Source organism: Bubalus kerabau, chromosome 8 (assembly GCF_029407905.1).
Source record: "Bubalus kerabau isolate K-KA32 ecotype Philippines breed swamp buffalo chromosome 8, PCC_UOA_SB_1v2, whole genome shotgun sequence".
In the NCBI taxonomy this organism is placed as follows: domain Eukaryota; kingdom Metazoa; phylum Chordata; class Mammalia; order Artiodactyla; family Bovidae; genus Bubalus; species Bubalus kerabau.
The window spans coordinates 82565936-82592917 of NC_073631.1; the positions used below are offsets into that span (position 1 = coordinate 82565936).

The 26982-nt window shown below is 37.5% G+C and overlaps 1 long non-coding RNA gene across 1 annotated transcript in view; it reads left to right on the forward strand.

Moving 5' to 3' along the window:
* Positions 1–3305: 3305 nt before the first annotated feature.
* The window catches only part of LOC129658600 (uncharacterized), a 40537-nt gene continuing 16860 nt past the window's right edge, over positions 3306–26982 (forward strand). Inside the window, exons 1-2 of the long non-coding RNA XR_008717436.1 lie at positions 3306–3415; positions 8818–8848. This is a non-coding gene — a long non-coding RNA (uncharacterized LOC129658600). The remainder of the gene's footprint in view (positions 3416–8817; positions 8849–26982) is intronic.

Sequence of the window (26982 nt, forward strand, 5' to 3'; positions counted from 1 at the left end):
ACTTTCAAAGGACTGAAAACCACAACTTGAGGAGCAGCACATGACTGTATTAGTTAAGCTAGAGATACTATAAGTAAATATAGCAATACGAGCTTGTCATTTTGAATAAGCTTTATTAATTATGTGAATTAGTACAGGCAACCTTCAAATGCACACCTTTAACTTTCATTGGCCAGAGGGGTTATGGTCCCAGTAACAGACTTTGATTCAAAGTATGTTCATGTGTGTGTGTGGTAACATGTGCTCATCATTTAGCTATGTGCAATGCACTCCTTCTGTAAGAAACAACTTTTGAGTGGCCAAAATTTGAAGCACATGTTGTTGCCATAGTAAGATAGGGTACCAAGGAAGAATTTACTAATGTGATTAGAAAAGATCTAGGGGTTTCTAAGCAATTCTATTATAAGTAGACATTCTGGTAAAAGGACATAAAATTGAAGAGTGTTTTTGATTTAGAAGTATAGTAATACTCTAATTATAGTGCAGAAACAACTTACAAATCTATTAAGAATTAGAAATGGCAGAATGGGTAGGATTTTGAGACATCTCAATGACACTTAAACATGCCGTGTTCTACAAGGGACTAGAAAGCAATTTAGTTCAAGAAATGAGGAAATTTGGAACACTTGTCTCCCATCCGTGTGAATTAATTCTGACTAATATACTTAACTGTGTTTAGTCGCACTGATTTAGGTCTGAGTTACAATGAAAAATGTTTTCGTTTAAACCATGTTTAATAACTAAATCTTTGTGGCATTGCCTGAAATTTCCCATGTAAGTGCAAAAGAAAGCTGCCTACTAGTTTTCCTTTTATTTAGAATTTAGACAAGTTGTTGCTTTATGGAACTCGGCACAGCTCCCACAGAGAATGCAGAGATGGAAATTTGGTGATGGTGGCAGGGATCTTTTAGGAACCAGACATAAAAATCAATCCATAGACCATCTCTTAATAAAGCAAGTTGAAGACTGAGGTGAGGTTAGAACTCCAGGAGTTTAGATTCATTGGTTCTAATACCTTTTCCTATAAAGTTACTAAAATAGCTAAAATAATTTCCACTGACAGTTATGCCCCTCCAAGAGAGGCAAGGAGATGGAGACCATGTTGGTTGCCTGGGTTAATATACCCTTGCAACTGGGTGTTAAGAGGAATGAGACAGAAATTGTTTGGTGAGTTAAGACTTTCATTTTTTTTCTCACTTGAAGGAATGCCAAGGAAGACCCATCATGGTATTTTCTCAAGAATAGGGTTAAAAGACCACCATCATGCCTGACCATTTAGAAGGTTGTTTTTAAGCTATTTCATGCCCCAGAAGCCATTTACTTTTGTGGGAACAATTTATATTTATAGTGGAAAACTGTTTTTTGAGAGGTAGTGGAACCTTGGACCTGGAAACTCATTTCTCTTATCCTCCACTCCAGCTGCACCTCCCTTGGGGTCCCCTGAGGCAGATTTTAAGACTATATGAAACAGTTATTTGAAACATTGTTTAAAAAATCTCTCACCTACCATGAAGATGGGGGAAACGCTGCTTTAGGCTCAAGAAATGATTTCATATCCTATTTTTCTTTCGTTTTGCTGTCACACTTTTTCTTTCACTGCTTTCTTTTTTCTTCACTTTCATTTTATAGGTTTTGGTGTGCCATTTTTCCATAAATTACATAATCATAATGACTCTACTATTAAGGTTAGCTCAGTCTCACCCTTGGGAGAAATAGTTTTGTGTTTTTGTTGTGTACCCACCCACAATTTACATCATCAGAGAGCTTGCTCCATACCCCATTATCACCTCTTCAACCTCATTTTTTTTCCACTGTAAAACCAATTTTATGTTGCCTTGACCATGAAGATGTCCTAACTCATTCAGGAAAGATTATTTTCCTTCTCCGTCTTACTGGAATTAAAACCCATTGTTTCCCTGATCATGCTATTGGGTTCAACTTCCTCTTGGCTGCCTGGACCTCTTTCCTAAGGTGGAGCCCTCTCTTTTAAGCAGGGTAGTCCTCACGCATCACTCTATTCTGAACCTGCCTGGCCCACCAGATTGCCTAAGTGAGAGCGGACCTCTGAGAAAGTGGAAAACAAGGTTGTCCATGTAAGGAATGAGCCAAAAAAAGATCCTCCATGCATCCGTCCACCCCAGCTTGTCCACAACAGCGTGATGGGGAGGGCATTCACTGTGGGAAGAGAATTTTGATTGAGATCATTATCTATTTTAAATGAGTTTTCTAAAGATCTCTCTCTTTCCCCAAAGGTTTATAGAGAATCTGATACAAAAAATCTACTAGATATTACTGACTAATCTTTTCACAAGAAAAAAAGTTTTACAAAATAAAGTAAGGCGAAGAGTGGTAAGGAAACCTAAGTCCAAATAAATGTAAAATATTAACATGTAGCTGTATGACCAGTATTTCCTTTCATCCATCTCTTTTTCTTTCAGTCACTATTTACAACAGCAGGTTAAATTACAGATGGTAGATCACAGAAGTTTGCCCATAATGTTCCTGCTGAAAGCTTGTTTCTTGAGAGCATGGAGTCTACTATATACATCTAAGCATTTAATGCTCATTCTAATTGAATGACTGTGTGGGATGATCCAGATCCCTACCAGGCTCAGGATGGAAGCTGAGCCTTGAGTTATAGTCTATACAGATGTGGCAAATCCATAGATTAAAACTGCCATAGTGGTACTTTCCTGCAGTCCAGTGGTTAAGATTTTGCCTTCCAGTATAGGGTATGTTGATTCTACCCCTGGTAGGGGAGCCAAGATCCCACATGCCTCTTAGGCAAAAAACAAACAAACAAACAAACAAAAAAAAACCAGCAAAGCAAAACAAAACATAAAACAGAAGCAATATTGTAACAAAATCAATAAAGACTTTTAAAATAAATGGTTTACACCAAAAAAAAAAAAAATCTTAAAAAAAACTGCCAGAGTGATTCTTTTTCTTCATCACATAACCTGAGTTTGTTATGGTGTGCTTGTGCTCAGTCATATCCAACTCTTTGAGACCCCATGGACTGTAGCCCTCCAGGCTCTTTTGTCCATGGAATTTTGCAGGCAAGAATACTGGAGTGGGTTGCCATTTCCCACTCCAGAGGATCTTCCTGACCCAGCGATTGAACCCATGTCTCCTGAGTCTTCTGCACTGGCAGGCGAATTCTTTACCATTGCACCACCCTGGTTGGTTATCTGCTGAGTAAATACCAAGAGTAGGGAATGCAGTAACTCCTAGGATGGATTTTAGCCTGGAAGGTAGCACTCTTTCCTCAGGTCTCCCTCAGGCAAGATGGTCTCTGCCCACATGACTTTCTTTTCCCAGCCTGCATTCCTCAGTAGGAAAAGAATGCAACTCCTGATGCTCTTCTCTGTTCTTCATGCTCTAGATGAATGGGGACCCTTTTGTCTATCTACACGTAAGTCTGGAAGACTTCTCTAAACTTCTTAGGTTGGTGGCTGGTGCCCTCCCGAAAGAATAATGGAGAAATTGTTCAGTAAGTGCTTCCTAGGAGCTGGCTCTGGTTGGGTGGAATGGGTGGGGGCAGGGGAAACGCCATAGTTCTCTCTGCCAAGGAACAGACATGGTTGACCTTTCCACTGGGCAGATGTACCAGCTGCCAGCACCTCTGCCCAACTGCCAGCCCAGTTTCAGAAATGGCAGTATTAAAATTTAATTCCTTTGAATCTAGATTTTTTAATTTGCCAAGACTTTCTATTAGCCTCTTCCCACAATAAAATGTAGATATATAGGTTCTCTTGGGATTGGTCAGTTCAGTGAAATCAAAGACCAATGGAAATAGAATTTAGATCTCCTAACTTATGGATGAGTATTTTTTACTTTGTTTCTAATAAAGGCTCTGAATTTATCAAATTAAATATGGATTGAAAAATGTGATCTTCTATAAGGCATAGTATTAATTTATTTCTTTTGTTTGTATATTGGCCATAATAAGAATATCCTCAAGATACCACATAAGTGACTCTTGCAACTATAGAGATGTAAAGTTTTATGAAAAGAATATAAATACCTTCTAATAATTATGTCTGGGATACACTAAAATACATTCAAAAGTAAAGAATTTTTTGATGTAAAAATAAATTTTGGCAATTTTGTTTCATATGGTAGATCTAATTTCAAATTTAAATTAAAATGTGTGAATTCCATTCATGAGGTCTCCAAGGATAGTAAAAATCTATTAACACATTAGAAAGCTATCTCAGAGCAGAAACAGAAGGAAACAAACATGAAGACTGAATGAAAAGTCAAAAGTGAAAGTGAAGTCGCTTAGTCATGTCCGACTCTTTGCGACCCATGAACTGTAACCTGTCAGACTCCTCTGACCATGGGATTTTCCAGATAAGAATACTGGAGTGGGTTGCCATTTCCTTCTCCAGGGAATCTTCCTGATCCAGGGAGCTAACCCAGGTCTCCTGCATTGCAGGCAGCCTCTTTACCGTCTAAGTCATGGCTGGAGTAAAACGGAGGCTTCCTTTTTGAAATCAAAAATAGATTGTTTAAAAAAAAAAAACTAGCTTTGTAGAAATACAGCAATACAGTGTTTACCTTGTTCTGATTTTTGGTTTGATTTTTCTTAGATGTTTGTAGCTTGCACGTTTCAATAAACTTTTTACATTATTGATACTTGAAGTATGAGGTTAAGGGACTCCCCAGCAGTCCAGTGATTAACACTCTGCCCTTCCAATGTGGGGGGCACAAGTTTGATCCTGGTCAGGGAATTAAGATTCCCACGTGCTGCAGCCAAAATAAATAAAATAAGATAAAATGTGTTTAAACATATGAAGTTCAGTGCTGTCGAGATTGCACTGGCCAGAGATCCTGGATATGGGAGACAAGGAAGCCCCAGTAAACTATCTCCCTACTTTTCTTCTCTAGTAAATGCTTTGTGCTTTTAGCCAGGCGGGGCCACTTCCTGTGACCTATTTCTACATTTGGGATGTGTTAGGGAATGAAGGCCAACCATCCTGCTGACCAAAGTTGGAAGATACACAAGTCCAGAGGACTTTTTGACAGTACTGGGGATCTAAGACATGCCTCAAAGATGTGCCTGCCAGAATAAGAAGACATTGATGGTTATGCTTTGGCCATCAGACATGGTCTTTCTTGAATATGTCTACAGTTTAGAGAAACTACAGCTACAACTGGGACCCTGAACTCACTCAGGAAATGTAGCAGGGATGTGTGACATATTCCTGATCCTGAGCCAGCCTCATGGCACAGTAATGCCAGGGACATAAAAAATGGAAATGTGGTTTCAATAAGAACACTCTTAAGGAAATGTGTGCTTACACAGACCTCTGCAAAGACCTAAGATAAATATCTAAGATCTATGTAACGTAAAACAAGAAATTTAGAAAAAAAAAAATTAAGCTCATCTTCTTTCCTAGATCATCTCCTTCTTTACTCAGCATGACACACTGTCAAATAGCATGCTTTCTCTGGAAAATCTTGTTTTTTTTAATTAATTTATTTTTTAATTGGCGTATAATTGCTTTACAGAACTGTATTGGTTTCTGCCAAGCATCAACATGAATCAGCCATAGATATACATGTGTCCCCTCCAAGGGAAAAATCTTGTTTTTACTGAGGGTTTGCCTGGGATGAATTATAATACAGGTATCAAAATTGAATCATAAAATGTTTTACTATGTAAAGTATATGTATAGATCATAAGTTATTTTACTATATAGGGTGGATGTAGATCACAAGTTATTTGATGTGTACACAATTCACTTATAAAATTTAATCAAAAACCTCATCTGCTGGAAATAATAATAAAAATCAGCCTAAATCTTCTTCTAGGGTAAAAATTTCTGCATTTAAAGGATATATGGTATAGAGACCATTTTTAGCTTGCATAGCTCTACTAGCTGTAAACGCATAAAAACAAAACACAAACAGAAAAATAATGCCTCCAGATGTTTTGATGGGTATGCATGATCCAAAGTAGAGCAGGTAATTAGCAATCTCAATGCAAGTGAGGTCCAGGCTGAAACCTTGTCAACCTTCTTGACATTTTCTGTGAGTTTAGGTTTGGCTCAGATGAGTAAAGTTCAATGCCTTTGTGGGGGGTAGGGGGTGGGCGTAGAGAGTCTGGCTGAAGCTAGGAATTTGGCTCCGTAGCTGTTAGATGTGTTGAACCTCAAAAAAGTTCACACAGTAAGATTAGTTTCTCTGCAAGTATTTAAAGGTTTATGGACACAGAGCTCATCTGAACCCTCTAAACCTATGGAGTCGGCCAAGTTGGCTAGAATCACTGACAGGATTGGGCTCTTTCCCAAGCCTTCCATCACTTCCACTCTGATCCCTGCCAGAAATCAAACAAGAAAAAGCCTTTCTTGTCATGTTTTGACACCCCTAGCTTTAATCTCTGCTATAAACTCTGCATCCAAATATTTCAGCATATCAACCAAAGGTTGATAATATACATGGGCAAGGGTTCAAAGGGTGGCTAAGAGCCTGAAAAAGGGTCACTCGATGTTATATAAATAATGTGCTCCTAGGATAAATTAAGAAGTGAATGATTATGGCTCCAGCCATGTAAGCATTGCCTGGCTGTCTCCAGTAGCACAGAGCTGGGTGTAGGGTTTGGTCAATAGGTGTGCTCTAAAGTCACAAAAATGTCAGCTGTAATTGAAAATGTTCCTTCCATGATAAAAGAAAGAAAAACAGCATCCAGTAACTTGGTTGAGTTCAAAATATATATCTAGCCAGGTATATATATAATTTTGTATGTAACTGTGTCAGTTACACAGGTGTATGCATTGATACTAGTCATCATATCTGAGATCTTTCTTCCCATGGATCACAGTCAAAAAATTTGAGAGCCATTGATTTAGACATTGAAGTAGGAACTTTGAGACATCCAGCTACTTGTGGTTTAAACCATTATTCATGTTTATTCTCACCACAGCAGTCAAAGTGGGACTTTTCCAAATCTAAGTCAGACCATGTTGCTCATTGGCTCAGATCCCTCCAATGTCTCCTGCATTTACCTCAGGGGCACCTCCGACCCCTTGACATTCACATTCCCTCAGTCACTTCCTTTCTCTTCCTCAAACACATTAGGTGAGTTCTTGCCTCAGGAATTGCCTGCTCAGAAATATTCTCTCTGCTTAGAATCATCTTTTCCCAGTTATGCCTCATCTCTTGCATCCTTCAAATGTTGCTCTCCTGTCTCCTTCAGTGAGGCCTCCCTTAACCACTCCATATATATCCCACTTACTCTACTCTATTTTTCTAGGGCACTTGTCACCATCCTGCATGATTTACTTGTTTAGGGCATTTGGTCTGTGTTTCTCTTGACTAAGATGTGCAGTGAATGAAGATAAAAATTTGTTCTGATCATGCATATACACCTCTGGCACTCAGAACCAGCCATGTCACGAAATAAAAAAAAAAAGTCAAAGTGTTAGTTGCTCAGTCATGTTCAACTCTTTGCAACCTCTGTAGACTGTAACTCACTAGGCTCCTCTGTCCATGGAATTCTCCAAGCAAGAATACTGGAGTGGGTAGACATTTCCTTCTCCAGGGGATCTTCCTGAACCAGGAATCAAACCTAGGTTTCCTGCATTACAGGCAGGTTCTTTACTATCTGAACCACCACTGAAGCCCCTGATAACTATCTTTGGAATTGAATGTATTTGTGAAAGAATTGCATTCAGATAACCCACTTTTCTTTGCCTCTGGGCCCATTGGAGATGCCAGGATCTTTGCATAATTCACATCAACTCCAGCTCACCTCTCCTTTCTGCTATAGATTCACTGAACAGCCACCCTTTGGCCTGTGCTAAGCCCAGGAGATAACTAGACAAAAGGCAAAAAGAAACACACACTTTCTGAGCACCCAACAGTATCCTTTTGTGACCTGCTTCCCACTGATGTTCACAGTATCACACTCATTTTTTTCTGGTTCTTCATAGACCTGGGAAATAGATGGGGAAACAGTATCAGACTTTATTTTTCTGGGCTCCAAAATCACTACAGATGGTGACTGCAGCCATGAAATTAAAAGACGCTTACTCCTTGGAAGGAAAGTTATGACCAACCTAGATAGCATATTGAAAAGCAGAGACATTACTTTGCCAACAAAGGTCTGTCTAGTCAAGGCTATGGTTTTTCCTGTGGTCATGTATGGACGTGAGATTTGGACTGTGAAGAAGGCTGAGTGCCGAAGAATTGATGCTTTTAAACTGTGGTGTTGGAGAAGACTCTTGAGAGTCCCTTGGATTGCAAGGAGATCCAACCAGTCCATTGTGAAGGAGATCAGCCCTGGGATTTCTTTGGAAGGAATGATGCTAAAGCTGAAACTCCAGTACTTTGGCCACCTCAGGCGAAGAGTTGACTCATTGGAAAAGACTCTGATGCTGGGAGGGATTGGGGGCAGGAGGAGAAGGGGACGACAGAGGATGAGATGGCTGGACGGCATCACTGACTCGATGGACTTGAGTCTGAGTGAACTCTGGGAGTTGGTGATGGACAGGGAGGCCTGGCGTGCTGCAATTCATGGGGTCGCAAAGAATCGGACACGACAGAGCGACTGATCTGATCTGATAGACATCCACCTTCACAGCAAAGCTTGTTTTCTAGACCTAATGGAAGTGTAGTTCTCTGGATATGTTGTTATTTCATACTTGCATACTTTTAAACATAGTATTCCCACTGCTTTGTGTTTTTATGCCCTTTACCCATTTAGAGAATTCATTTACTCTTTGAGAATAGCAATTTTCACTTCACTTATGCAACCTTCTCTGACTCTTCTTTGCCACTTCTTGCCATCCGGCCTTTCTTGATACTCAGAAGGCAGCTTGTGGAACAGAACGGGGACAAGGTAAGACAAACCAAATTTTGCCATCTTCAAGTTATATAAACATGGGTAAATTACTTTTGCTTGCTTCTTAACCTTTAAGTGGGGGCAATTTGGCTGTCTATGAGGCTGCGTTAAACCTAGTTAGATGGCATTGTCTAGCATAAGGCCAGGGTGTGCTAATGGTGAGTGTGTGTAAACGTGGCTTTCCTCTCCCGTATCCTGGATCTGTGTTCATAGTCCTATCAACATTCAAACTCACTTTAGGCAATTATTTATTTATTCGGCTATCTTCCATAATTGAATAACATTCCAGAAGGTCAAAATGATGCTCTATGCATTTTTGTACATTTAGCAGTGAACACAGTTAGGGGTCCATAACAGGTGCTCAGTCAATGTGTGGAGAAAGATAATAATGGTCTTCATAATTAGAAATGGCTAGTGTTTCTTAAGTCCTATTGAGTCAGCTCATAACATGGATCATCTTTGTGCTCCTTCACAGCAGTGTTCCCATTACCTCCATCTTATAGATGAGGTAACTAATCCTCTGAGTTTAAATAATTTGCCCAAAGGCACAGAGCTCTGGTGAGACAGAGCCAGAGTTTGAAACCAGTCAGTGCACTGAAAAAGCTTCAAGCTATAGACCACACCTCTGACTGGAATGCTCTTATGTCAAGGGTAAACCTTTGGTCAATCTTGATGCTATTTCCATGGTTCCCCAACTCAACATACAAAACAATCCTGCAGGACAGACCCAGACATCTGGCCAATGGGAACTGGACAAAGCTCCATCTGGAAGTCATCAGCACCTCTCATGGGTCAGCTGCAAGGGATTTAATTTCAAATGACCCCATGCATTTCCTCTGCTTCCCCTTCACAGACAAATTTGTTGGCTGCACCGTTCTGATAGCTTCAGGGTAAAGGGTCCATCTAAATGGCAACTTAATCACAAATCAGCGAGTCCCCAAATACTATTTGCTATTATTGAAGTGTATGTTTCCATGTTCCAACCCAATCTACATCAGAGGCATTCTGATGGCTTCCGTGGATTACAGGTGATAGGAGAGCTCAGACTGGTTCTAATTCTGCAAATATTCAATTTTTTTTCCTGTTTAATTAAATAATCTTAAGGTGCATTGCCTCATTTTAATTGATAATTTGAAGGCACTTGTTCCTTCTGCCTCTTACTGCCCAGTGATGAACTTGACAATCAAGGAGTCAGATTGCCACAAATCCCTTGTAGGCATCCTCATCCTTCACTCGGGGGTGAAACTGGGGTGGCAGGGCAGCTGGAACCCTAACAAGGTCTTTGGTTGTCACAACTAGTAGTTATCACTTCAACCAGAAAATCTCAACTGAGATCTTAATAAAACGTAGTCAGAGTCTTGCCCCCTGGATATTTGAAGACTTAAAAATCATCAAAGCATGCAAATTCTTTATTCTACTCTTAATAGTAATATATCTTCAATAAAAATAGTTTTTTTTTTTTCAGAAAGCAAAATACCAGAATCAAAGATGAATTTTCTAAGCAGTCAGGGAAGCATCTCTAAAAGTGTCTCAAAACTCGCTGATATAATCAGGAAGGGGAAATGCTTTGAGAACCAAATGCTGTCTTCTGCCTATATATTATATTATAACAGCATACTGTTACATTTTAAATTTCATGCTCATTTTTCACATGATTTATTTTGCTAATAAAACCATGAAATTCCTAAAGTCATATGAGTAAAGGAATGTTTTGACTTCAGTTTTCATATTAAAATCCTTATGGGATTTTTAAAAATTAAAATTGTTATAGACTATGAGTATAAATGTCTATGTACTTCATGGTAACTTATATTTTTCACTTAACAATATGGTAACTGTTTCCATATCAATGCCTATACTTCTAGAGCATCAGTCATTGAAGCTACAAATATTCAGTTAGATAGTTGCATTAATATTTATTTTATTAATCATTTATTGGAATGAGAGTTTATTTCTAATTTTCCCTTAGTAAAAATAGTATTGCAACAAAAATCTTTGTGTATATACATATTTACACACACATAATTCTTGGTTTATTTCTCAAAAATAAAGTCCTAGAAGTGGATAATCAGATCAAAAAACATGCACACTTAAAAATCTAGTCAAATCACCCTCTAAGAATATTGTACCAATTTATACAAGCAATAGCAAATGAATTCCAATATTTTTTTAACTGAGAGAAATAGTTAATATATTGATAAATTATATTCAGACTAAATAATATTTAATTATCTACCATGTGCAAATGCAAGATGAAAAGCAATAGTATCTAGTTATCTTGATTTACCACTTTGAAAGTTAATGGAATAGGATTGTCTTGTCTGTATTCTATTGTGTTCTTGAAGTAGGTATGTGATAGGGTGGGGTGAAAGGTTGTAGATCAAGTATTCTTCAGTAAAAATTCTAAGTTTTTTTTTTTGATGTAGATGTGGCCTGGGTCTGAGCTTTCTATTGTCCATGGATTTCACTCTTTAGTTCTGTGATATCCTTACACATATTGATTTTTGAAGGCAGTATAGTTGATGACTCCCGGATGATGTATCTCAAAATTATTGGGCAAGGTTAGCTAGAAAATGTCATTATTGGAAAATGCCAGGCTTAAAAAGAAATCAAATATGATAAGAAATAAAACATTTTGGTGTATCAGTTCCTTAAGGTTAGAGAAAATAGTAACTTTGATTTCATTCATTCATTCCTTCAGTAGATATGTTTTGAGTTTTATCAGTAAATACCTGTGGCGCTGAGCCACAGGCTAGGTAGCCAATGATGAACTAAATAGATATTATCCTTGCCCTTATGAACCTTACCTTAAAGTAACTATGGAATCACAAATTTTAAATGGCTATGAAGTACCAAGTGCTATGTAAGGGTATAACAGGAGAACTAAAGTAGTCGGCAGGGGGGTTGTGGGAGAGGGAGGGTTGCAGAGACATCCTTTCCAAGTGTCTTGAAGGATGAGGAATTAACTAGATCAAAAAATCTGTAACTCTAGCAGCTCCTCTAAAGTTTAGGCAGAGTTACTGTATGGCACAGCAGTTCCACAACTAGGTATATACCCAAGAGAAATGACAGCATTTGTTCACAGAAATTCTTATACCCAAATGCTCATAGCAGTATTATTCACAATAGCCAAAAAGTGGAAATAATTCAGATGCACATCAGCTGATGAATGGATACATATATCATGTGCTATGCCGGTACAATGGAATATTACGTGGTGATGAAAAGTGAGGAAGTATTGCATGTGCTCAATAAATGAATCTTGACAGCACTATGCTAAGAAGACAGGTGCAAAAATGTCACATTGTACAATTCTTTTCAATTTGAAAGCCCAGAATACACAACTCTATAAGGATAGAAGGTAAATAAGTGCTTGTCTGGACTTGGGGTGAAGAAGCTGGGGGAAAATGGGGAGTGACTAATAACAGATATAGGGTTTCCTTTAGGGATCATGAAAATGTCCCCAAATTGACTGTAGAGATAGCTTGCATAACATTGAATATACCAAAAACTGTTGAACTCAACATTTTGAGTGGCTGAATTGTCTGGGATGCAAATCTCAATAAAACTCTTATATTTAAACTAATACAATTATGTAAAGTTTAAAAATAAAATAAAATTTAAAAAATAAAATAAAATAAAATAGATGTTGTGGTAAAAAAAAAAATAAAAAAATGAAAAAGAGAAATGGGAGCAACTCTGGGAGATTCATTAATCACGCAGAGTCCTTTAGTTGAAGCCTGTAGAAAAAGGAGCAGGAGTTGGTTTCCTCTGCCTTGGGCTCCCTGGAAATGCATTTTCCTGTAGGAAAATGAGAATAATGTTAATAAAATTTTAGATCCGTCAAGTCACATTATTGCTTGTCCTTTTAGCTGCAAAAAATCCCAGGTCAGCCTCACATGAAATCATTGGTGTTGTGTTTTGCACATCTCTGCCTCACCATTTGCTTATATCATAGTCACAGGGGAGATTAAGGTGGAGTCACATAATTTTAGGTACGCACAACGTACAACCATCTACACCAAACTTTCAGAAGACGTTCAGCCACCTTCGATGCGAATCCTCTAGCACACCACTGAGGCCTGACTTTTCCTTTGGATTTTGTTCAGTGAGTGAGTGCCAAACAAGTTAAGGTCAACAAGCATTTGTGGCTTCTTTTATATTTTAATTACACACTGAATCACAATTCTTTTAAACTGTGTTGGCTAAAAAGTTCATTTGGATTTTTCTGTAATCTTACAGTAGAAAGTTTCTCAAATCATTGTTAAGTTTTTTGTTTTTTTTTTTTTAAGGTAGGATTTATCTATTAAGCAACTAAGTATAATGCTGGGGTGTGCAACTGTACAAAGAAATTAGGTCCTGATGGAGATCAATTCCAAAACATGAGGCAACAGACTCTAGATATATAGATATAAAATTGGCATGGTCTATGTACCTGGGGACAAATTAGAAGGGCCTCCTAACAGTAGACAAACTTTTGGGATTCTTTTAAACTTATTTTAGATTGCCATAAGACATGGATTTTGAATGACTATTTTAATCACTGGCATGAGGTAGAACTTTTCAGAGGAGCTGGATGCTATTCTTGCCAAGATCTCAGTGGGATATCACTCTGCATTTGAGGTTGAAGCGAGATTCCCTTTGAACTGTCCTCAGATTTTTCTTTTCTCTTTATGCTGTTCTTTTTTTTAAAGAAAAAATGTAAATTGATTTTCCTTCTGCCTTAAAAATTTTATACAAATAAACTGGAGGGAAATATACCATAAAATCATGGTTATCTATAGTTTATAAGAGCATGTTTTCAAAATTTTCTGCAATGAAGTTTTATTACATCTGGGTCAGAGAAGAAAAATATGCGTCCTTGAATTTCTGTAGGAGAGTCTATTGCTTATTTGCTTCTCATTTCAAAATAGCATCTGGAATTCTAGTTGTTCTAATGCCCCGAGTCCTCTCTCTATTTATGACATCATAGAGCATGAGTTTTGGAGTCAAACAAACTAAGGTTTAAATCTCTACTTTGGCTGACAAGAAAAGAACTAATATAAGATGCTGGCTCTTGATGCCAAAACCAACTCTAGAGATGAAACAAAAACAAGACAGGAGTTGATTGCTCTCAGATCTTAAAAACTGTGAAAAACTCTTGGAGAGACAAATATGGAAGGGAAAAGAAACAGCAGGCAGGAGCAGAAGTGGACCAAGTACTCGAGGGGAGGAAAATGAGCAAGGATTCTACTTCTGAGGGGTATAAAACAGCAGCTCTGGGTGCTGGGGTGAGCAGAAAACAATGAGGTCAGTCTCTGGATACCGCCCCCCTCCCCCCCAATACACACACCCTGGAAAAGGTTTCTGTTACAGGGAAAGGCTGCTCTTTCTCAGGCAAATGCAAAAGAAGGTTCTTGAGGGTGGAGGGAAATGAGAGGATATGACCAGGTTGGAATGCTGTAGGTTTCCCACTTGAGCTAAACCCTCAGAGTGAGAATACTTTGTATGGTCCCGCAATGGGGGATACACTGCAATGGGATCTGTCAAAACCCATAAAATATACATCAAGTGTTAGTTGCTCAGTTGTATCAGACTCCTTGTGACCCCATGGACTGTAGCCCACCAGGCCCCTCTGTCAATGGGATTCTCCAGGCAAGAATACTGGAGTGGGTTGCTGTCTCCTTCTTCAGCAATCTTCCTGACCCAGGGATTGAACCTGGGTCTTCTGCATTACAGGCAGATTCTTTACCGTCTGAGCCACCAGGGAAGCCAGGGTATCCAAATGTAATCTATGGACTTGGGGTGATGATGATGTATCAGCATAGGTTCATTGATTGCAGTAAGTGTACCACTGTGTGCAGGATGTCCATGATGGGGGAGGTTTTGGTATGCAGAGATGAGGATTTGTGGAAACTTTGTACTGTCTACTTAGTTTTGTTGTGAACCTAAAGCTGCTATAAAAAAATATAGCTTATTCACTTAAAAAGAAGGATTTGTCAATGATTTGAAACAGTTTCACATGAGAAAATGTATCAGTTTTACTCACCTTATCAATGGCAGGAAAATGGGCCAATGGGAAAAATATCACATTATTATCTCCAGAGCTCTAGAAGAAATTGCTCAAGTTCAATGTCTATGATAAAAATTTAAGAAAAGGATTAGAAGGACATTTTTCAAGCCTGACACAATCTATTACCAAAAAAAGTTACAATAAATACCAATGTTAATTAATAAATGTTGAATATATTCTTTTAACATAGGTAGCAAGTCAAGCATACCTGCTTTCATATGATCCTACCCTTACCATAGACCCCAAAAGTCCTGGCTTAAGAAACATGCCATGAAAGATAAATAAAAAGATTAAGGGTTGAGAAGAAAGAGACTCAAGTACTTTATTATTTTCAGATACTAAAATTATTTATAGAGAAACCTTGAAAGAATGAGCACATTTACTGGATATTATGAGTATAAACAAGTTGTCAAATATGAGATCAACCCATAAAAATCAATAGCTCCTCTTAATACTAAAAGTGAGTAGAAAACTTTCTAGAAAAAAAGACTCATTTCATAAAAACAATAGCATCTATAAAATACCTAGAAATTAACCTATTTTAGAAGCACAGGAGAAAAAAATAATGGAGAAACATATAAACCCTTATTTAAATTCATAAAATAATACCTGAATAAATAAAGAACTAGAGACCATGTCCATGGATGAGACAATTTAACATGTCTTGATATCAATTCTTCCCAAATTAATCTATGTATTCCATGCAATTCCGGGCAAAATTTAAGCAGATATTTAAAAAGAATTTATAAAAGTTATTTCAAAATTAATATGTAAAAATAAATGTGCCAGTTATGGTAACCAAATTTTGAAAAAGAAAATCAAAGTGATCCCATAGTTTGATGATGGTAAGTGGGCAGTATAACTGTTCCACAAGATATTAAGAAATACTTCAAAATCAAAATGATTAAAAAGCAATGTGCAGTAGTAAGTAGAACCCATCCAGTAAAATAGATGATCTGATGTATATGAAAACTGATATAAAAGTAACAGTACAAGTCAGTGACAAAAGAATGGATTGCTTAGTGGAAAGTCTTAGGGAAACTGGCTCACTCTATAGGGAAAAATAGAATTCATTACATATAAAAGTGAAATCCAGGTGAATTAAATGTAAAAAGCAAAATAAAAAAAAAAACTTAGTAGCAGAAATTGTAATAGAATATCTTTATTTTTATGTTTTTTGGATGAAAATTTACAACCCAGATCCAAAAATCAGGAATTTTTCATCCTGAAAAATTGATGAATTTCACTATTTTTAAAGTAAGGATCATTCTTCAAGGAAGAATCTTAGACAAATGGATAATAGACTAGAAGATGTTTAAAACATAAAAAATTAATATTGCAACATAAAAGTAATACCTGGAAATCAATAAGAAAAGAAAATGCCATAGAGAAATGGAAACAATTTAAATATGGACAAGGCAAAGAAGGAGAAATCCAAATGGCTAGCAGGTGGAGAAAGATACACTTCATATCTATAATAACTAGCATGTGTGGGTGCGTGCTCGGTCACTTCAGCCGTGTCCTACTCTTTGTGACCATATGTATGATAGTCTGTCAGGCCCCTCTGTCCATGGCATTCTCCATGCAAGAATACTGGAGTGGGTTGCCATGCCCTCCTCCAGAGGGTCTTCCCGACCCAAGGATCAAACTTTTGTCTCCTGTATCTCCTGCATTGCAGGCAAATTCTTTACCCACTGAGCCACCTTTGTAATTAGCATAATTCAAGTTAAAACCATGATTAAATCTAATATAGTAGGAAAAACTGGAAAGATGTACAATACCCAGCATTGCTGAGAAATGCCAACAATGTTAATCCTTATGTATGGACTGGTCCATAATTTTATATCCATTGTGAAAAACTCTCTAGGAATACTTAATAACATTGATAATGATGCATCTTCCGATTCAGAAATATTTTCCCGAAAATAGACCTTTAAAAAACTGTGGCTCATAATATTTGATGTTTGGGCTTGTTTATCGCATTGTGATAACAGTGATTAGGAAAAAACTAGGAATGTCTGGTAAAAAGTCGTTGACACATATGAGGCAATACTATGCAGCTATCAGAATCCGTAAACTATCTAAAGCTTTGTGGATCATGAAAACAACGTAGGGTTCAGTTCAGTTCAGTTCAGTTGCTCAGTTGTGTTCGGCTCTTTGCGATCCCATGGAATGGAGCAAGTCAGGCCTCCCTGTCCATCACCAACTCCCGGAGTTTACCCAAACTCATGTCCATTGGCTCGGTGATGCCATTCAACCATCTCATCCTCTGTCATCCCCTTCTCCTGCCTTCAATCTTTCCCCAGCATCAGGGTCTTTTCAAATGAGTCGGTCCGCAACAGGTGGCCAAAGTATTGGAGTTTCAGCTTCAATCCTTCAAAGTTTCAGCTTCAGTCCTTCCAATGAACATTCAGGACTGATATCCTTTAGGATGGACTGGTTGGATCTCCTTGCACTCCAAGGGACTCTTAAAAGTCTTCTCTGACACCACAGTTCAAAAGCATCATCTCTTCAGTGCTCAGCTTTCTTTATAGTTCAACTCTCACATCCATACATGACTACTGGAAAAACCATAGCCTTGACTAGATGGACCTTTGTTGGCAAAGTAATGTCTCTGCTTAAGAAGCAAATTTTAAAAATAGAACAAGATAAAATTATGTGTGCATGCATGAATTGCTTCAGTTGTGTCCGACTCTGCAACCATAAGGACTGTAGTCCGCCAGGCTCCTCTGTCCATGGGATTCTTCAGGCAAGAATACTGGAGTGAATTGCCATGCGTTCCTCCAGGGGATCTTCCCGACCCAGGGATCGAACCCAAGTCTCTTAAATCTCCTGTATTGGCAAGGGGGTTCTTCACCACTAGTGCCACCTGCAAAGCCTGAAAAAATTATACCTATCATATAATATTTAGACATTAAATACATATATACATTAGAAAACTACTTATTTAGCTGTATCAATGAAATACATTAAAATGGTGACTTTATGAGAGAAATTAATGGCAGTAGGGATGGGTAAAACTTGAGAAAATACTAAAGTAAAGCACAAGAAAGATCTTGCTAAACTGATAATTAGTGAACCACAAATTGAACAGTAAGATGAACTCAAATCTCTGTACTTGAGTGGAGATGAAAAATCCAAATCATTGCTCCACCATTTACAACTGCATTCTTTGTGGTTAAGTCACTTAATCTTTCACAGCTTTAGACTCTAGATCTGTAAAAGGTGATGAAAACTCTTTATCATTCTTTAAAATTAGGATGAAATGAGGTAAAGTACAGTGAGCTCTTAGTACAAGGTTAGAGTATGATAAGCATCTGTTTGTCAGCCATTGGGAGACTGTTCAGGTGACAGACTGATTTAGAATGGAATTCTTGGTAGTAGACAGGCCCACTTCTTTCAGAACTGGCTCTGTCACCAGCCAGCTGTGAGCTTGCTAAAGTTATTGACTCCCTTATGGTACAGATTTGTTCTCTGCACAGTGGGTATAGAATAATAAGTTTTAAGCTGTGTTTTGGGGATCACTAAGAATCTATCCAGGCATCTATAACAAAAATACCATGGACTCGGCTTATCAGTTCAGTAGCTCAGTCGTGTCCAGCTCTTTGTGACCCTATGGACTGCAGCATGCCAGGCTTCCCTGTCCATCACCAACTCCTGGAGCCTACGAAAACTCATGTCCATTGAGTTGGTGATGCCATCCAACCATGTCATCCTTTGTCGTCCCTTTCTCCTCCCACCTTCAATCTTTCCCAGCATCAGGGTCTTTTTCAATGAGTCATTTCTTCATATCAGGTGGCCAAAGTATTGCAGTTTCAGCTTCAGCATCAGTCCTTCCAATGAATATTTAGGACTGATTTCCTTTAGGATGGACTGGTTGGATCTCTTTGAAGTCCAAGTGACTCTCAAAAGTCTTCTCTGACACCACAGTTTAAAAGCATCAATTCTTCAGTGCTCAGCTTTCTTTATTGTCCAACTCTCACATCCATACATGACTACTGGAAAAACCATAGCTTGGACTATATGGACCTTTGTTTGCAAAGTAATGTCTCTGCTTTTTAATATGCTGTCTAGGTTTGTCCTGGCTTTTCTTCCAAGGGGCAAGCATCTTTTAATTTCATGGCTGCAGTCACCATCTGCAGTGATTTTGGAGCCCCCCAAAATAAAGTCACTGTTTCCACTGTTTCCCCATCTATTTGCCATGAAGTGATGGGACCAGATGCCATGATATTAGTTTTCTGAAAGCTAAGTTTTAAGCCAATTTTTTCACTCTCCTCTTTCACTTTCATCAAGAGACCTATAAACAACAGAAATTTATTTCTCACACTTCTGGGGGCTGGGAAGTCCAACATCAAGGCAGAATATTCTGTTTCTGGTGAGGGTTTGCTTCCTAGTTTATAGACTAAATATGTCTTCTAAATATGTCCTCATAGAGCAGAGGAGGGAGAGGAAGTTCTCTGGGATCTCATTCACCAGGGCACTAATTCCATTCATGTGGGCTCCACCCTCATGCTCTTATCATCTCTCAAAGTCTCCATTTCCTAATACCACAACATTAGGTGTTAGGATTTAACATATGAATTTACTGGAGGACAGAAACATTCAGACAGTCATACACCAGCAATATAAATAAAGTTGTTAGCTAGGAGCTGGCTCAATGAATATTTATTATCTTTGTTATTATTATAATTTTTAAAATTAAAAATTTGGTTAAGCTAAACATTTTATATGAATGATAGCTAAAGTAAAATAATAAGTCAAAATTCAATTTTCATCATTTATTCATATAATTCAATTGTCCTCAAATTTTTTTATATTATGCTCCCTTTACACTTTAAAAAATTATTAAGGACCCCCCAAAATTTTTGCTTATATGAACGTCTATCACTAGGTACCATATTAGTATTAATAATTAAAAATGACATCTAAACATATTTTTTGCTAAATAAGCTAATATAAAATGAGAAGCATATCATGCTAACAAAAATAATATATCATGAAAAATATTATGTATTTTATGGAACAAAAAATAGTGAGAAAAGTGTTATTGCCTTAATTTTTGCAAACCTCTTATGTCTGGCTTAAGATAAAGCAGCTGGAATCTTTTCTTCTACTTCTGTATAAAATCTGTTGTGATGTGTTGTTTTGGCTGACATATATAAAGAAAACCAAGCCTTATACAGATAGGTAGTAGAAAGACAGAGGAGTTTTTTTCATCTTTTCGGGTAATTGTGGCTCTTCTTTGATATTGTACCAAAACTTGATCAGTGATAGTTTCTTAAAGGTTAGTTGCAGGATCTGACCTAATTGATATTTTAAACAGACTTTTAACAATTTAAGATTTTGTAGCATCATGCATTGGTCATTTGGGAAATATTGACTTACTGAGTTAATTTTGCCATGTTTTATCAAATATAAAAAAACCTTTCCATCAAATATTACCATCAAATCTTACCTACAATCACTGTAAATTTGGGGATGCTGTCTAGCTCACTGTGGCAGATACACATTTTCCAAAATTTTAATTTTGGCTTAAATGCTCAAATTTTGTTGTAAACGATACTGCCAATTGTTTTCCTTGAAGTAACAAATGTATTTTTGAGAACCTGTCTACCATATATCCAAGTCTGAATAGCTGCTATCTCTCAGGTATTCTTTCAAATGAAAATACTGCTTCATAAAAATAAAGTATGCATCAAAGTGTACCTCCTACTTCTTTATACAAAATATTTTTGAAATGTATTTAAATATGAAGATACATAAAAGTAATACTTTTTTGCATCACCAAGCATATTTAAATTTCTATTATTATTTCTATCATGTCTGGTGTGGAAGAGTGCAGTTTGGTGTCACTACCTTAATTCATGCAAGGTTGCCAACAGTTTGACCCACTACTTATTCTGCAAACAACACATTACTCTTGGTTTGAAAAGAACTGCAATCTCAACTCTGCCCTCTGGACCTGATGATGTGCACTGGGCCTCTACTCTACTGAAGTTCAGTTCAGTTCAATTCAGTTGCTCAGTTGCATCCAATTCTTTGTGACCCCATGGACTGCAGCACACCAGGCTTCCCTGTCCATTTCTAACTCCCTGAGCTTTCTCAAACTCATGGTCCATTGAGTCAGTGATACCATCCAACCATCTCATCTTCTGTCATCCCCTTCTCCTCCTGCTTACAATCTTTCCCAGCATCAGGGTCTTTTCTAATGAGTCAGTTCTTCACATCAGGTGGCCAAAGTATTGGAGTTTCAGCTTCAGCATCAATCCTTTCAATGAATATTCAGGACTGATTTCCTTTAGGATTGACTGGTTTGATCTCCTTGCAGTCCAAGGGACTCTCAAAAGTTTTCCCCAACACCACAGTTTAAAAACATCAATTCTTTGGTGCTCAGCTTTCTTTATTATCCAACTCTCACATCCAAAGATGACAACTGGAAAAACCATAGGTTTGACTATATGGACCTTTGTCAGTAAAGTGATGTGTCTGCTTTTTAATACATTGTCTAGGTTTATCCTTGCACTCCAGTACTGTGGTCTGGAAAATCCCATGGATGGAGGAGCCTGGTAGGCTGCAGTCCATGGGGTTGCAAAGAGTCGGACACAACTGAGCAACTTCACTTTCACTTTTCACTTTCATGCGTTGGAGAAGGAAATGGCAACTCACTCCAGTATTCTTGCCTGGAGAATCCCAGGGGCAGAGGAGCCTGGTGGGCTGCCATCTATGGGGTAGCACAGAGACGGACAAGACTGAAGTGACTTAGCTTCAGCAGCAGCACCTAGGTTTGTCCTAGCTTTTCTTCCAAGGAGTAAGCGTCTTTTAATTTCATGGCTGCAGTCACCATCTGCAGTGATTTTGGAGCCCAAGAAAATAGGCTCTGTCACTGCTTCCACTGTGTCCCCATCTACTTGCCATGAAGTGGTGGGACTGGATTCCATGATCTTAGTTTTTTGAATGTTGAGTTTTAAGCCAACTTTTTACTTTCCTTTTTCATTTTCATCAAAGGCTCTTTAGTTTTTCTTCACTTTCTGCTATAAGGGTGATTGTCATCTGCATATCTGAGGTTATTGATATTTCTCCCAGCAATCTTGATTTCAGCTTGTGCTTCATCCAGCCTGGCATTTCACATGATGTACTCTGCATATAAGTTCAATAACCAGGGTGACAATATACAGCTTTGATGTACTCCTTGTTGTTCCATGTTCTCTTCTAACTGTTGCTTCTTGACCTGAATACAGATTTCTCAGGAGGCAGGTCAGGTAGTCTGGTATTCCCATCGCTTTAAGAATTTTCTACAGTTTGTTGTGATCCACACAGTCAAAAGAAAATCCTACTGAATTTAGGATTTCCTTATTTCCCAAGGTGGTGTCTTCTACCTTTGACATCTAATCTGTACCCAGGATGGCAATATGAAGGAAAAATTAGGGAAGAAAATGTTGAAAGTAGAAAGGTAAAAGAAGAATAAATAATAAAAAAATACTCACAACATGTGTATGTGTGTGTGTACGTGTGTGTAAGGGAGATAGGTTTAGAGAGGCTCTATCACCTTCTGACATAAGAAAACAGAGCATGAAATTCACAAACATGTGAGTTTTGGTAAAGGAAGGCAGTATAACCTGCCTACCATTCCCGCTAGTTTTATATGCGGTGAGTAAAATGGCCACAGCAATCAACATCTCTGTTTAAGGCAGCCCCACTGTAGGCATCCTAACTGCAGAATAACAATTAACCTCCAATCTTTCCCCACTGGCAGACTATTCTTTTAACTCATTTAAAGCGAGGATTTTGTTAGGGAGCAATATATATATTGCATACTGCTTAAGGCTTTTTCAATGCCCTCTTGATAATTTTTCTTAAGTCCACATGCCCTTTAGGAAATTCTGATTGTCCACAACTATCATCACCAATTGCCCCTTTATTAATGGAAGCCCACTGTCAGGTTCAACATTCCACAGTCCCCATATTTCATGAATATGTATGTCATACCTCACATTTATCTTGTTTTTACTCTGCCCTTTCCACCATTCCTCTCAGTGTCCCCATTCAACACTGTAATTATTAGCTGCTTTGGTAATAAGATATAAATCACATTTTATGGCTTCTTCACCATGTTTCTGCTAACAGCTACCATACCAAGTTAACGTGACATTATACACTCCAAAGGGAGGGGTATGACCCAAACACACACTTTCTAAAGATTTATTACACAGCTAAACTGCTAGGCCAATGAACCTCTTCATCTTACAGCACCAGGAGCTTAATATGTCCTGCTATTCCCCCACCAGCAGCCTTTCAGGAAAATGTCAATGTAGGAAACCCTGGTCGTGTGCAATCAGTTAAAATGTTTGACTTTTGAACAAAGGAGATAATGTATCTCCACTACTGTTTAATCCTCAGGCAATTACTAAACACAGTAAAATAAATCCTTTCTTTTTCCACCCAACCCCCCTTCTAGTCACATGCATAATGAGAAAATGCTGAGAGCAGCACAGAGTATGTTTCTTCTTATCAGAGATTTATTGTCGGAGATTCTGTTACATTTTCAAATTTGACCTTAATAGGCATCAGGGAGACACAGTGATGGGAAAACAGATATCTGGAGAGTGACTCAAGGAAACCACACAGCAAAGGTAGAGAGCTGGAATTTTAGCTGCGTGAAACTTGCCACAGAGAATATTTGGAAAAGTTGGTCTAAGAGGGTGAAAAATGGACTTGCATTTTTCAAGATTCATTCAAGAATGGCAACAGCCTTAGGACAGAGGAAACTGGTAGGACCCTATGCTATTTTAACTTCAAAGCTTCATTTATGTGGCCCAAAGAGTGAACTTCTACACCCTGGAACACTGACTAGGGAGGTTCCAGAGAGTAATCAAGAAGGGGTTAGACACTGACATATTTAATGGTGATAAACTTAAAGACTTTCCACTATGATCAAGAACACAGTAAGGATATCCCTTCTCACCATTTGTTTTTGACATTATACTGGACATACGAGCTAATGCAGTAAGACAAGAAAAAGAAACAGAAGTCCTAGAACTAATAAATGATTACTGCAAGATGTCAGGACACAATGTTAATATACGAAAGTCAATTGCTTTCCTAAATACCAGCAATGAACAAGTAGAATTTTAAATTAAACATGCATTATCACTTACATTAGCACCCCCCAGAATGAAATACTTAGATATAAATGCAACAAAATATGTATATAATCTGTGAGGAAGCAATAAAACTCTGATTAAGGGAATCAAAGAAGAACTAACTAAATAGATATTTCATGTTTGTGGATAGGAAGAGTCAATGTTGTTAAAATGTTGCTTCTTCCCAACTTAATCTATAGAGTCAGTTCATTCCCAATCAAAATCCCAGCAAGTAATTGTGGATATTGGCAAACTAATTCTTAAGTTTATATGGAGAAACAAAAGATCCAGGATAGCAAACACAATATTGAAGGGGAATAAAAAAGTTGGCAGAATGAGACTATCTGACATCTAGACTTACTATAAAGTTATAGTAATCAAGACTGTGTTATTGGGGGAAAAATAGACACATAACTCAATGGAACTGTCAATGGGCTAAGAAATAGATCCACATAAATATAGTCAACTGATCTTTGACAAAGAAGCAAAGACAATGCAATAAAACAATGCACATGAAAAATCTAGATGTAGACATAAGCTTTTTATGAAAATTAACTCAAGATATAGGCCTAAATATAAAATGTAAAAATATAAAACTCCTAGAAGATGACCTTGGGTATGGCAATGACTTTTTAGATACAACAACGAAGTCATGATCCATGAAAGAAATAAGACAATCAAGCTAGACTTCATTAAAGACTTTTGCTCTCTGATAGACAATTTCAAGAGAATGAGAAGATAAGCCAAAGACTGGGGGAAAGATTTGCAAGAGACACATCTGACCAAGGACCGCTGTAAAAAATGTACAAAGAACTCATAGAACTCAACAATAAGAAAACAAATAACTCAAAAAATTGACCAAACCTTAACAGACACCTTGCCAAAGAACAGATACAGATGGCATGAAAGCATATGAAAATATGCCCCAACTGATATGGCATCAAGGAAATGTAAATTAAAATAATCATGAAATAACATAATACATATTAATATGGTCAAAAGACAGAATACTTCATTGAATGCTGAAGAATATGTGGAACAATAGAAAGTCTCTTATTGTTGGTGAGGATGGAAAATAGTATAGCCACTCAGGAAAACAGTTTGGCAAATTCATACAAAAGTAAACATACACTTAAAATGTAATACAGCAATTGCACTCCTTTGTATTTGCCCAAAGGAGTTGAAAACTATGTGAAGATACAAAGCTGCACATGGATGTTTATTGCAGCTTTATTCATAGTTGCCCAAACTTGGAACCAATCATGAAGCCCCTTTGTAGTAAATGGATAAACTGGTACATCTAGACAACAGGATATTACTCAGTACTAAGAATAAATGAAGTATCAAGACATATCTTAGATGAGTATTACTAAATTAAAGAAGCCAATCTTAAAAGGTTACACATTGCATGATTCCAACCATATGATATTCTGGAAAAACCAGACCTTGGAGATTGCCAGCAGCCATGGATAGGACGGCAGGGATAAACAGATGGAGTACAGAGAATTTTTAGGGCAGTGAAAATACTCTATTTTATACTATGATGGATGACTTTGAGTGATAATGATGTTTCAATGTAGGTTCATCTGTTGTTACATTTGCTAATGTACCACTCTGGTGGGAGATGTTAGGAAGCTATTCATGTGTAGGGACAAGGAGTATATGGGAAAAATCTATATCTTCCTCTCAATTTAACTGTGAACATAGAACTGTTTCAAAAATTAATTCTTTAAAAATATGTAAAATAACAATGAAAAGAAAAAGAAAACACACCCTTAATAAGACTGCTGCTGCTGCTAAGTCTCTTCAGTTGTGTCCAACTCTGTGCGACCCCATAGATGGCAGCCCACCAGGCTCCCCCGTCCCTGGGATTCTCCAGGCAAGAACACTGGAGTGGGTTGCCATTTCCTTCTCCAATGCATGAAAGTGAAAAGTGAAAATGAAGTCGCTCAGTCCTGTCCGACTCTTAGCGACCCCATGGACTGCAGCCTACCAGGCTCCTCCGCCCATGGGATTTTCCAGGCAAGAGTACTGGAGTGGGGTGCCATTGCCTTCTCCAACTGAGATAATAATTAATGTTATTTTGTGTGTTTTCTTCTGGTATACTTTCTGTTCACGCAAACACATACATACACATACACACATTTCTTTAGTGCATTGGGATCTTATTGTCTACATATTTTGTGCCCATTAAAAAAATAACAAGAAGAGAGGAATTTTAGGCTTTAAAAACATGACATTTTAAAGTGATTGCCTAATAGATGGACATAAATTAGTGATGCATTAAACCATTTAATGATGGATTAGATGGATCCTTTCCCTTTGATTGGACTTTTAAGCTACATTTAGTTCTTCTCTTTCATAAATAGCATGTATTCATAGTAAATATCTTCATAACAGACTATCTAAATAATTATTTTCTAAGATAGTTTTTGGTGTTAAATTGTAGACTCAAAGTATATGGCAGTTTTTTTAAAAGTTCTTGATAAATATTGACAGATTAGTTTTGTGAATAGATATACCAATTTACTCCCACTGATAGGTCATGAGAGTATCATACAGCCTTCTTGATAGCATTATAATATTTCCTTCTCAACTTCACAGGCAAAATGTTATCCTGTGTGTTTCCTTTGAAGATATACAATTATTTTTGACTGAATATTTTTCTATAGGTTTAATCTGTCTTTTTTCTTATTTGAATGTTTTCTTAGTATATTTTGTTCATTTTTATATTGAGAAGTTGATACTTATATAATTGACCTCTAACAGCTTTTTCAAATTAAAGATATTACCCCTTTGCCTGCCCACTTGTTACAGTTTTCCATCTGGCTTGCAACTTTATTACTTAATTTTGTTTATTGAGTCTTACTCAGACATTTAAAATTCTAATAATTTTCCCTCTGTGCTTTTATATTATGAAAAACTTTGTCCATTTCAAT